Genomic DNA, 13268 nt, shown 5'->3' with positions numbered 1-13268 from the left:
CTTCCTCACAGCTTGCGGCCGATGTGGCGCCATAGACAGGAGCACCAAGCTGTCCCTCCACAGGAAAAACCCAGAAAACTAAGTAAAACAGAGAAAAACATCATTCCTGGGACCCGAAGTGTCAAATGAAGAGATAAAGAGCTCAGCCAAACACCAAATGGAATAAGAAACTGACAGAGAGCGAGGAGGGACATGTGCGGAGGTTCCTTCTCAGCTAACCCAGCAGGGATTCGCTGTCGTGTCAGAGATCAGATGACAGGGAGCACGGGAAAACAGCTTCTCGGACCTCCCAGCGGGAGACAAAACACCCAGTAACTCAGCGATACACACTTTCCCACCCCCATCCTCTCCCTGCTGCTCTACCTCTGAGCTTCCTGGCTGGCGTTGGTGGCTCCACTGGCCAGGCAGTGCAGTGCTGCTTGGATTCGCCCACCCACTTCCCAGTTCAACGGACAGGGAGTATGGGAGAGCAGCTTCAGGAAGTTCCCAGCGGGAGACACAGCACCAGGTAACCAGCGGTATATACTTTCCTAACTTCCACCCTTCCTGCCCTCCCCCTTTTGCCTCCTCTGCTTCCTGCCAGCCTCAGCCTTTTCGCAGGGAGGCAACCGCTTCTGCCGCAGGCCACTTGGATTTTGCCCTACCCACACTGGTCCAGTCCCTGAGCTGGTGTTCCTTCTGTCTCTTTTGGTTTCTTTGGTGCCTCCCACCACCTACCCCTTCTCTCTCTTGAACACCTAGCTCCCTGTGTCGTCTTTGCTTCTTGGAAGGCTACAAAGCCCCACTAGACTGGGGAACTACTCCTCTGGCACGGGACACCATGCTGGTGGGATTCCTGGGGCTTTTTTTTTTCTTTTTTGCTTTGCTCTGTTTTGTTTGTTTTCTCTTGTTGCAGTTGGGAGCCCCTTCCAGCCATGCTGCACTACATGGCGTGGGAGCAAATCCCCCAGTCTGCACAAACCACATGGGGAGGATCCCTGGAGGCATTTCTTTTTTCTTTACTTTTTTCCCTTTCTGTCTTTTCATTTCTCAGTTCTTGTCTGTCTGTACTTAGCTTCTTTCCTGTCTCCTGAATATCTGGTGCTGTTTAACATCTACACCCCCTCTAGCCAGACTATACTGCGCAGCCTGGGAGACCTCTGTGGTCTTCAAGGCCCCTGGAGGATTTTGTTTTCTTCTTTTTTTGTTCAATTTTTGTTTTTCTCCATTTCTCAGTCTCTCTTCTGTCCACTTCAGTGGTGATCTCCCTTTGCACTATTTTTATTTTTTTAATTGTTTTTGGCTCCTGTTTCTCCTCTTTCCCATAGCCATATTAGCCCTGTACATCACAACCTCCCCTCTCTATCCTGCCAACCTTCATGGGGTGCTGAACATCACACCCCTGAGCAGCACAGGCACTGCCTACCAGAAGTAGCCTGGCACTGATTGCTGGCCCGCCCTGTCTGCCCTAGTACATGCCACAAACAACCCATCCCAGCTCCTCCGCTCCAGCTGGACCTGCCCTGCTGCACCATAGGTGAGTGACTGGCTCTGCCCATTGGACACGGAGGTGAAAATATTGCAACTACAGGCAAGCAAACAACAGAGAATGCACAGCCCGTCTGCTCAGACATAACCAAATAAAAGCAAGGATGAAACAAACAAATCTACAATCAAGCAACAAAACAACCACTGAATGTCCTGAAGACAGCAGATAATATCAAAACATACTAAGAAAGGACAGGACTGGTCCAGTAGGCATCCAAAATAAAACACCAGATGACCTCCCAGTAGAAAAAAAGGCACTAGAACTACCTGACGGGGAGTTCAAGTCTCTAATATTCAGAGCTGTCCAAGAGTTGAAGTAAAAAAAAAGGAGACAAAAATGAGGAAAAAATAGAGAAACTTATGGAAAGGGCAGATAAGTTCATGGAAAATACAGACCAAAAAAATGGAATAATTTAGGAAAATATTACAGGAACAAAATGCCAAACTAAATTCACACTAGAAATCAAAACAACAATTAGAAATCCAAAAGATAACAAGATTTCAGGAATGGACAGTGTCATAGATGGGCTGAGGAGCAGGTTTGAAATGATGGAAGGTGGGATAGGTGAAATTGAAGACAAACACTTGGATACAACTCTGTTTGAGGAAAAATTGGAGAAAAGAACAAAGAAGGATGAGGAAACCATGAGAATTATGTGGGATACATTCAAAAGCAAGAACTGAGGAGCCATCAGAGTTCCAGAACAGGGAGAGAAAACAGAAAACAGAGAGAGGATCCTTGAAGAATTGCTGACAGAAAACTTCCCTAATATCCTGAATGATGAATTGCTGACCATCCAAGAAACTCATCGAGCCCCGTGTAGGATAGACCCCAGAAAAAACACCAAGGCATATCATAATCACACTTGCTGAAACCAGAGATGAAGAAAAACTCCTGAGAGCACCTCAAGAGAAACGAAAAGTCGCATACATAGGAGAAACAGTAAAACTACGCTCTGATTATTCAGAGAAGCCATGCAGGCAAGAAGGCAATGGGGTGACATATGTAAAACTTTGAAAGAAAAAAATTGCCAACCACGGATAACATATCCTGCAAAACGTTCATTCAGATATCATGGTGAAATTAGGACATTTCCAGATAAACAGAAATTAAGGGAATGTGTAAAAACCAAACCAAACCTACAAGAATTACCAAAGGGTGTCCTTTGGTCTGAGAACAAGCGACGTCAGGCCACAGCCTGAATCTAGAATGCAAGATTGTACCAACCGGATACCAACATAGGAAATGAACTTTCAGGGACTATCCAAAACCAAAAGAATTGTGACAGGGACCCAGAGAAGTTAACCTGTAAATGACAACAACATCAGAACAATAAACGGTGTAAGTATAGAACTTTCTATGGGAGAGGAAGGCAAGGTGATTCCAAGTCACAATAGGCTGGTTCAAAGCTAGAATGATAAGGGTAAGTTTCAAGGTAACCACAAAGAAAGTTAACAAACCTACTCATCAAAATAAAGAAGAAAAAATACAGTCTCAATAAAAGCAAAATCTGCAAAAGCAAAAGAAATGAGAAAGAAATCCACAAAGAAAAGGAACTCAGCACAAAAGAGTAAGAGGAACAAAGAAAATGTTAGCACTACAAAAAAAAAAAAAAAAGGCACGACAAGATGACAGCAATAAACTCATACCTATCAGTAATTACACTGAATGTAAACGGCCTAAAAAAACAGGATCCATCAACATGCTGTCTACAAGAGACACACCTTAGAAACAGAGACATAAATGTATTAAAAATCAAAGGTCGAAAAAATATGTATCAAGCAAATAACTACCAAAAAATTGCAGGAATGGCAATACTAGTCTCAGATAAAATAGACTTTAAAATAAAATCCACGTAAAAGGCAAAGAAGAGCACTGTTAAATGATTAAAGGACAATCCATCATGAAGACTTAACTGTTATAAATATCTATGCACCCAATGCCAGGGCTCCAAAATACGTAAACTCTAGCAGCACTGAGAAGAGAAATCGACGGTTCCACAATATTAGTCGGAGACTTCACAAACCACTCTTGGTAAGGGACAGAACATCTAGGAAGAAACTCAACAAAGATACAGAAGAGCTAAAGGGCACAATCAGCCAACTTGACCTCATAAACGTATGTAGAACACCCCATCCAACAGCTGCAAAGTACACATTCTTTCCCAGCACACACAGAGCGTTGTCCAGAATAGCCCACATCTTAGTCCGCAAAGCAACCTTCAGCAAAATCCAAAACATTGAGATAATACAAAGTATCTTCTCTGACCACAATTCCCTCAAAGTAGAAATTAACAACAGGAAGAGTAAGAAAAAAAAGAAAATGAATTACATGGGAAATGAATAGCACCCTGCCAAAATCACTGGGTAACAGAAGAAATCAGAGATGGAATCAAAAAGTCCTAGAATCAAATGAGAATGAAAACACGTCGTAGCAAAACCTTTGGAACACAGCAAAGGCAGTCCTCAAAGGCCAATTTATGTCAATAGATGCACACATCAGGAAGGAAGAAAGGGACAAAATCAAAACATTAGCTGCACAGCTCGAACAAATAGAAAGAGAACAGCAAAAGAAGCCCACAGTCACCAGAAGAAAGGGACTAATAAAGATCAGAGCAGAAATAAATGAAATGAAGAATAGAAAAACAGTAGAAAGAATCGCAAAACAAAAAGGTGGTTTTTTGAAAGAATTAACAAAGCACTGGCCAAACTGACAAAAGAAAAACAGGAGAGGATGCAAATAACCCAAATAAGAAATGAAATGGGGACATTACAACAGACCTATCTGAAATAAAAACGATCACAACAGCCTATTATGAAAAACTTACTCTAAAAAAATTGAAAACCTAGAGGAAATGGACAAATTTATGGAAACACACTACCTCCCCCAACATACTACCTCCCCCAACTGACAGAAAATGATGTGGAAAATCTGAACAGACCAATAACCAGAGAAGAGATTGAAAAGGGAATAAGAAAACTCCCAACGACAACAAAAAGCCCTAGCCCAGATGGCTTTACTGGAGAATTCTCGAAAACATTCAGAGAAGAGCTTACACCAGTACTACTCAAACTATTTGAAAACATAGAAAAGGAAGCGATATTTCTGAATTCATTCTGTGAAGCCAGCATAACCCTGACACCAAAACCAGGCAAAGACACTACAAAAACAAAATTACAGACCAATATCTTTCATGAATATAGAGGCAAAAATTCTCCACAATACTCTAGCCAATAGACTCCAGCCTCATAACAAAAAATAATACACCGCGACCAAGTAGGATTCATACCAGGCATGCAAGGAAGGTTCAACATTAGAAAATCAATCAACCTAATCTACCACATAAATAAAAAGAAAAGAATCACATGTCACCTCAATCGATGCAGAAAAGGCATTCAACAAAGTCCATCACCTATTCCTGATAAAAACTCTCAAATAAATAGGTACAGAAGGAAAATTTCTCAGCATAGTAAAGGGCATATAGGCAAAAGCAACAGCCAACATCATTCTTAATGGAGAGAAGCTGAAAACATTCCTCTTGAGAACAGGGCCGGACGTCACTGTAAGTCTGTGAACCCCCTGTACCCATGGCTGGGGGAAGGGACAGGCAACTGTGCACTAGGATCCTGAGTGTTTGACTTGGCCATGACAGCATTGAGTGCTGCTGGAGTGGTGTCGGAGTAGGCGGTTAGATGAATAAGGAGGGGGAGTGCTCCTCAGCCCATGGAGCTTTGGTGGGAGGAGGGCTGTGGTATGTGTGGTGGGTTGAGGGGCGGAGTGTGCACTTAACTTTTCTCAGGTGTGGTGTCTCCTTTTTGATTCTGGAGGTGCGTGCAAAGTCGCTTCTGCTTAGCTGCACCAAATCAGGTTGGTTTGGGCTTGGGGAGCTTCTGCTCACCTCAGTGTGTCATGGCATGCAGGTTCGGTTATCAAAACGCTGATGATCCTGCCATCCGTAGTTCCCTGCTGTTTTTGAATTGTCTCTCCTTCCACCTGTTACTGCATCTGATTCTTCAGCTTTGTCTTTGGTGTTTAGGGTGCCTAAATTGTAAAATATGTCTGATTCACCTGTTTTTCTGGGTCTTTGTTGTAGGAGGGATGACACGAAGCACCTGGGTTTTTCCTATTTTGGCTCTGTCTCTCTGCATTCAGCTGTTGACATTTCTCTTTTATTGTAACAGTGAAAATCTACCATTTTGTGCGTTAACAGTGTATCTTTGGCGGTAATGGACGCAAGGGTGCAATGTGAGTAACATAGGCTGTGATGGTTAAGGTTCTGTGTCCCTTTGGCTAGGCTATGGTTCTGAATGACGTGGTAGTTAATGTAATAATGTAGTTTTTCTCTGTTTTGTGATATAATGTCTCCATGATGTCATCTGATATGAGCAGCCAATCACTTATAAGAGGCTGTGGCCTGCACCCAGTGTATAGGGATGTTTTGGCCAAGCTTGCTGGGTTTTGCTTGCTCTGAATCGCACATCTGGCTTGTCATCATATGACCTCCGGTTCTTCGGACTTGAGCCAGCAGTCTGGTATATAGCCTGCCACTCCTGGGATTTGGGAGCCTCCACAGCCTATGAGCCAGCAGCCTACCATCTTACCTGCTGATCTTGGACTCATCTGCTTCCACAGCCTTTGAGCCAGCAGTCTGCCACCTGACCTGCTGATCTTGGACTCATCAGCTTCCACAGCCTTTGAGCCAGCAGTCTGCCACCTGACCTGCTGATCTTGGACTCATCTGCTTCCACAGCCTTTGAGCCAACAACCTGCCATCTGACCTGCTGATCTTGGACTCATCAGCTTCCACAGCCTTTGAGCCAGCGGTCTGCCATCTGACCTGCTGATCTTGGATTCATCAGCTTCCACAGCCCACAACACACAAGCTCCAGAGAATAAACTATGTAGCTAGGATCTTCTAAAAATTGAATACTTATGCTCATCAAAAGACTTCACCAAAAGAGTTAAAGGAGAACTTATGGACTGGGAAAAAAAATTGGCTATTACAAATCAGACAGAGGTCTAATCTCTAAAATCTACAAGAAAATCCAACACCTCTAAAGCAAAAAAGGAAACCCTGGTGGCATAGTGGTTAAGTGCCACAGCCGTTAACCAAAAGGTCAGTGGTTTGAATCCACCAGGTGCTCCTTGGAAACTCTACGGAGTGGTTCTACTCTGACCTATAGGGTCACTATGAGTCAGAATGACTCCATGGCAGTGAGTTTGGTTTTTTTGGTCTACAGCAAAAAGACAAACAATCCAATAAAAAATGGGCAAAGGAAATGAACAGTCCCTTCAGCAAAGAAAACATTCAAGCAGCCAACAGACACGTGAGGAAATGCTCAGGATCTCTAGCCATTAGAGAAATGTATATCAAAAGCACAATGAGATACCACCTCACCCCAGCATTACCCACACAAATCAATGAAATAGGAAATAACAAGTGTTGGAAAGGCTGCGGGAAGATCGAGACCCTTACATCCTGCTGAAGAGAATGCAAAATGCTACAGCCATTTTGGAAATGATGTGGCGCTCCCGTAGAAAGCTAGTACCATATGATCCAGCGATCCGAGTCCTGGGAATATGTCCTAGAGAGATAAGAATCATCACATGAGTAGACGTATGCACACCCATGTTCACTGCAGCATTGTTCACAATAGCAAAAAGGTGGAAACGACCTAGATGCCCTTGAACAGATGAATGGATAAACAATCTGTGGTGCATACGCATAATGGAGTATTACGCAACAATCAAGAACAATGATGAATCTGTGAAGCATCTCGTAACATGGATGAATCTGGAGGGCATTATGCTGAGTGAAAGAAGTCAATCACAGGACAAATATTGGATGAGGCCACTAATGTAAAAACTCATGACAAAGTTTACATACAAAGAGAAACAATCTTTGATGGGTAGGAGGAAGGAGAGGGGTGGGGATGGAAAAACACTTAGTAGACAATGGGCAAGTGGTAAGTTTGGTGGAGGGTAAAACAGTACACGATACAGGCGAAGCCAGCACAACTTGTACAAGGCAAGGCCGTGGTAGCTCCATAGACACATCCAAACTCCCTGAGGGACCGAATTGCTGGGCTGAGGGCTGTGGCGACCGTGACCTCGGGGAATATCTAGCTCAACTGGCATAACATCGTTTATAAAGAATATGTCCTGCATTCTACTTTGGTGAGTAGCGTCTGGGGTCTTAAAAACCTGTGAGCGGCCATCTAGGAAATCCCACTGGTCTCACCCCTTCGGGAGCAAGGAAGAATGAAGAAGACTAAAGATACAAGGGAAATATGAGTCCAAAGACCTAATGGACCATATCCACCTCGGTCCCCACCAGAGTGAGTCCAGTAGAACTAGATGGTGCCCGGCTACCACCACGGACTGCTCTGACAGGGATCCCAGTAGAGGGTCCTGGACAGAGCTAGAGAGAAATGTACAACCCAATTCTAACTCAAAAAGAGAGACCAGACTTGCTGGAGAAACACTAAGAGTATGGCCCCTGGACACCCTTTCTGCTCAGTAACAAGATCACTCCTGAGGTTCACCCTTCAGCTAAAGATTGAACAGGACCATGGAACAAAACAAGACTAAACAGGCACACCGGCCCTGAGGCAGGGACTAGAAGGCGGGAGGGAAGAGGAAAGCTGGTAATAGGCAACCCAGGGTTGAGAATGGGGAGGGTTGACGTGTCACGGGGCTGTTAACGTGTCATTGAACAATGTGCATACTAACTGGTGAAAAACTAGTTTGTTGTTTAAAGCTTCATCCAAAGTACAATAAAAAATTAAAAAAAAAAAATTCCCTCATGGCTAGGTACCTCATGCATTTATTTTGTATCCCTCCGGATAACAATAACTTCTTTTCTTGAATTATTACTTTTTTCCCCACCCCAAATAACGAAAGCACAGCCAAACAGTGAGTCTAAAAAGCACTCTTCGTATGAATTAGGTGAGAAGGTCTGACTTAGATTCATGCTGAAGCCCTTCTGGATCTGAGATAGTGACGTACTGAACCTCTGCTGATTTCCATGATTCTTTCTTTCCATTAAGTATGCCTTGCTCTATAGTTTTTGGCTCTTGTTGTTGAAATGTCAAGTTAGTAGAGAATCCAAATGAATTGTGAGACTATGGAATTTGTAAGACCTTGAAGTTTTAAAAAATGTGATGAAGATTGAAGACTGAGGCATGGTTGCAATGACAATAAAAATAGCAAACAAGATTTAACTGCAAAGGCGTCAGGAAAGGAAAAAGGAGATACTCGTGTTGCCGGGTGAAAACCCCAGGTTTTGCTTGGCATGACTTGTTACAGCCAATAAACAAGAGGCAGAGGTGGGGGATTAAAAAGACACCTTTATTTCGTTGTACAAGGAAAAGAGTGATCCTGGCTGTTGCCTCCAAGACTGCTCACTGGCAGCTTGGGGCAGTGGGCTTTTACAGAGAGCAGACAAGAAAATGTAAATTCACCGTAAATATTCAAGATTGACCGTCACGCAGGCACTCAGAGCTTGGGGATGGCTATGCAGTACCTTCAGACAAGGTTTGTATCCCCAGGATGAAGGGAGATGTTGGTTTTCTTTCACGAGGGTGTTAAGTCTCTACCCAGAGGAGAGTTGAGGTGGTGTGTCGCCCATTCTGTGGTTATCTTGTCAGAAGAAAGGGCAGCTGATTCCCTTTGGTATAGAACGATAAGCCAGAGCGGGTGTCTCCTAGAAGGACTGGGCTCTGAGGCTGCCTGCCTCATTAGGATCAGGAGAAAACCAGACACTGTTTTCTTTCATCTGGATTTTATTGATCTTCATCTTGAAGATTTGTTTCAGTGCCTCATTACAAGAAAATGTATCACCATCTCTGACATCTCTAGCCTTTGGGTTTTTAATGAGAGCTCTAGCTCTGCCACAAGTTAATGACAGTGGGATTTTTCTTAATTCTCTATCCTTTTAATGAGAAACAACATTTTAACATTTTTATTAGGTCACAAATGTAAGTGTTACAATAGCTATTCCCCTACTCCAGTAGCTGCTTTAATTTCCTTTAAACCGAACTCATCTCTTTCATTAAACACCAGTGGCACCAATTTTGGGGATACAGAGATCTGAAGTTGCTTCTTCCTCTGTTAGAAAACAGAATTATAATTCGTTTCAGAAAAACAATTATTAATTTATTGATGACTAAAAATTTTACTCTTTATTGGCTGTATTTAAGACATTATCTGAATGCAGTTTGAAGCGTACATTACCTTCTGTGAAGGTTAAAATAGAGCTAAATAGAAATTTACTGTTTTCCAAAGATAAATAAGACTTTCCGACTTTAAAAACTCACAAGTTATCGGAGATACAAGCAAATGGAACTGGAGAGTGACGTCACCGAAAATGGCACAGTAGGGAGTTCCAGCACCCCATCTACGCAGAAAAGCCAGTAACGAGCTTGGCAGAACTATCAGAATCAACTTTTGTATGAATATATGTGTGTGATTCCAACATTTTTTACATGTAGAGTTCAGTGGCATTAATTACATTCATCAGGTTGTTCAACCTTCACCTCTATTCTTTTCCAAAATTTTCCTTCACCCTTAACAGAAGCTTAGTGTCCTCTATCTAAGCCTTGAGTCCCCATTTCCGTCTCACTCCCATCTGCCCCTGGTAACCACTAATAAACTTGCATATTCTACATACGTCATGTAAGTGGGATCACTCAATATTTGTCCATTTGTAACTGATGTATTTCACTCAGCATAATGTTTCCAAGGCTCACGCAGGTTGTGGTGTGTGTTGGAACTTCATTTCTCTTACGTGGCTGGCTAATATTCCACTGTATGGATGTACCACGTTTTGCTTAGCCATTCATCTGTTGATGGACATTGAGGCTGTTTGCACCTTTTGGCTATTATGAATAGTGTTACAATGGGCATTGGTGTACAAGTCTCTGTATTGCTGCTTTCAGATCTTTTGGGTATATACCTAAGAGTGGAATTGCTGGATCATACGGCAGTTCTATGTTTAGCTTTTTGAGAAACCACCAAACTGTTTCCTACATGGGTGTACCATTTTACAATCCTACCAGCAATGGACGAGGGCTCCAATTTCTCAACATCTTCTCCACACCTGTGGTTTTCTGTTTGTGGAATCATTGCCATCCTAGGTGTTCATATATTTTGGATATTAAGCCATAACCAGGCATGTGATTCCCCAAAATTGTCTCCCAATCTGTAGATTGTCTCTTCACTTTGTTGATGAAGTCCTTCGATGCACAAAAGTTTAATTCTGATGACGTCCAACTAACTTAAGCTTTCTTTCATTCCACGTGCATCTGATGTCATATCTTATAATCCACTGTCAAAAACTAGGTCCCAAACCATTTTCTTATAAGAGTTTTATGAGTTTAGTTTGTACATTTAGGTGCTTGATCCATTTTGGGTAAGTTTTTGTATATGATGTGAGGTATGGGTCCAGGAGCCCTGGTGGCACAGTGTTTAAGAGCTACAGCTGCTAACCAAAAGTTCAGCAATTTGAATCCACCAGGTGCTCCTCGGAAACCCTGTGGGGCAGTTCTACTCTGTCCTATAGGGTCGCTGTGAGGCAGAGTTAACTTGACAGCAATGAGTTTGGTTTTGGTTTGGTATGGGCCCAGGCTCACTTTTTGCTTGTGGAAATCCAGTTGCCCCACCATAGGATGGACTTAGCGCCCTTGTGGGAATCAGTTGATCATAGATTCTCCCCCATCCCCCCGCTCCCCCCTCGATCGTATTCTATTGGTCTATATACCTGTCATTACACCAAGACCAGACTGTTTTGGTAACCGTAGCTTTCTAACATGTTTTGAGATTTGGAAGTAAAAGTGTTCCTAACTATGTTCTTTTGCAAAATGACTTTGGTCTTTTGGAGCCCCTGAAGTTCCCTATAAATTTGGAGATTAGTTTTTTCACATCTGTGAAGAAAGCTGTTGGAATTCTGATGGGGGTTGTGTTGAGTCTATAGATTGCTCTGGGTGCTATTGACATGGTAACAATGAGAAGTCTTCCAATCCATGAGCGCAAATGTCCTCCTATTTATTTAGCTTTTCTTTAGTTACTTTCAATACCATTTTGTAGTTTTCAGTGTACGAGTCTCTCATTTCCTTGGTTAAATGTATAGAAGCTATTGGAGATGGAATTGCTTCCTTAATTTCCTTTTCAGATTGTTCATTACTCGTGTATAAAAACCCAACAGATTTTTGTGTGCTGACCTTGAATCCTGCTGTTTTGCTTTCTTAGGCAATCTTTGGGGGTCTTCTATATAGAGGATAACGTCATCTGTGAAGACGGGTAGATTTACTCCTTCCTTCCTGGTTTGGATACCTTTTATTTATTTGTCTTGCCTGTTTGCTCAGGCTAGGACTTCCAGTACAGTGTTGACTAGAGGTGGTGAGAGCAGACATCCTTGTCTTCTTCCTCATCTTAAGGGGAAAGCTGTTGGTCTGTTTAGTGTGATGCTGTTGGTGTCGTGACGTTAGCTGTGGGTTTTTTCATAAATCTTCTTCATCATGTTGAGAAATTTCCCTTTTATTCCTAGCTTGTTGAGTGTTTTTATCATGAAAGAGTGTAGGATTTTGTCAGATGCCTTCTCTGCCTTGATGGTGATGATCATATGGTTCCTTACCTTTGCTCTATTAAGGAATGTGGTGTCTTACGTTGACTGATTTTCTAATGTAGAACTAACCTTGTGCTCCTGGGATACATCCCATGTGACCATGGTGGAAACTCCTTTAATCATTTTTCTGTATCAGTTTGATAGTATTTATTGAGGATTTATGCATCTATATTCATAAGGGATATTGGGCTATAGTTTTCTTTTCTTGCAATGTCTTCATCTGGCTTTAGCATCGGAGTGACAGTGGACTCAGAGAATGACTTAGTAAGCATTTCCTCTTCTTTCTTTCTTTCGTTTTAAAGTTTAAGAAGGCTTGGGGTCACTTCTGGGGTCACCAGTAAAGCCATCTCGTCCAGGATGTTTCTGGGTTCAGAGGTTTTTGACTAATGAATCAATCTCCTCACTTGTTTATGGGTGTTTTGAGATCTTCCATTTTTTTCCTGAGTCAGCATAGAAAGCTTACATGTTTCTAAGAATTTGTCCATTTCATCTAGGTTATCAAATTTTTTGGCATATAACTGTTTGTTTATAGTGTTCTCTTATGATTCTTGTTATTTCTGTAGGATTGAATGTTCCCATCTTTTTTTTTTTTTTTTCTGATTTTAAGTGCTAGCATCATCTCTCTCCTTTGCTTTGTCAGTGTAGCTAAAGGTTTGTCAGTTTTGTTGATCTTTTAAACAAATCAACATCTGGTTTCATTGATTCTTGGTGGTGTTTTTTCTGTTCTTTATTGCATTTACTCTGCTCTGTTCTTTGTTATTTCCTTCCTTCTGATTTCTTTGGGCTTGGTTTACTCTTCTTTTTCTAGTGCCTCAAATGGTTACCTTATTGATTTGAGATACCTCCCCTTTTTACATAGGTAGGCATTTATAGGTATAAATTTCCCTCCAAACATTGCTTATGCTACTTCCCATTAATTTTTGTTATGTTTTGCTTTCATTTCCATTTGACTCAAAGCTTTTTTGTGATATCTTCCTCGAGCCACTGGTTGTTTAATAGTGTGTTACTTGATTTCCATTTATTTCTGCATTTTTTTTTTCCTGCTTTGAAATTCTAATTTTACTCCATTGTTTGTTGAGAAGGCACTTTGTATGATTTCAATCTTTTAAAATGTAT

At 42.0% G+C, this 13268-nt stretch overlaps 1 pseudogene; it reads right to left on the bottom strand.

Moving 5' to 3' along the window:
* The window catches only part of LOC135229017 (cullin-4B-like), a 145814-nt pseudogene extending 133560 nt beyond the window's left edge, over positions 1–12254 (bottom strand).
* Between the last annotated feature and the right edge of the window lie 1014 nt (positions 12255–13268).

This window comes from Loxodonta africana, chromosome Y (genome assembly GCF_030014295.1).
Source record: "Loxodonta africana isolate mLoxAfr1 chromosome Y, mLoxAfr1.hap2, whole genome shotgun sequence".
NCBI lineage: Eukaryota > Metazoa > Chordata > Mammalia > Proboscidea > Elephantidae > Loxodonta > Loxodonta africana.
Note: the sequence above shows the minus strand (reverse complement) of the source record. Positions and strands in the feature narration are given on the sequence as shown.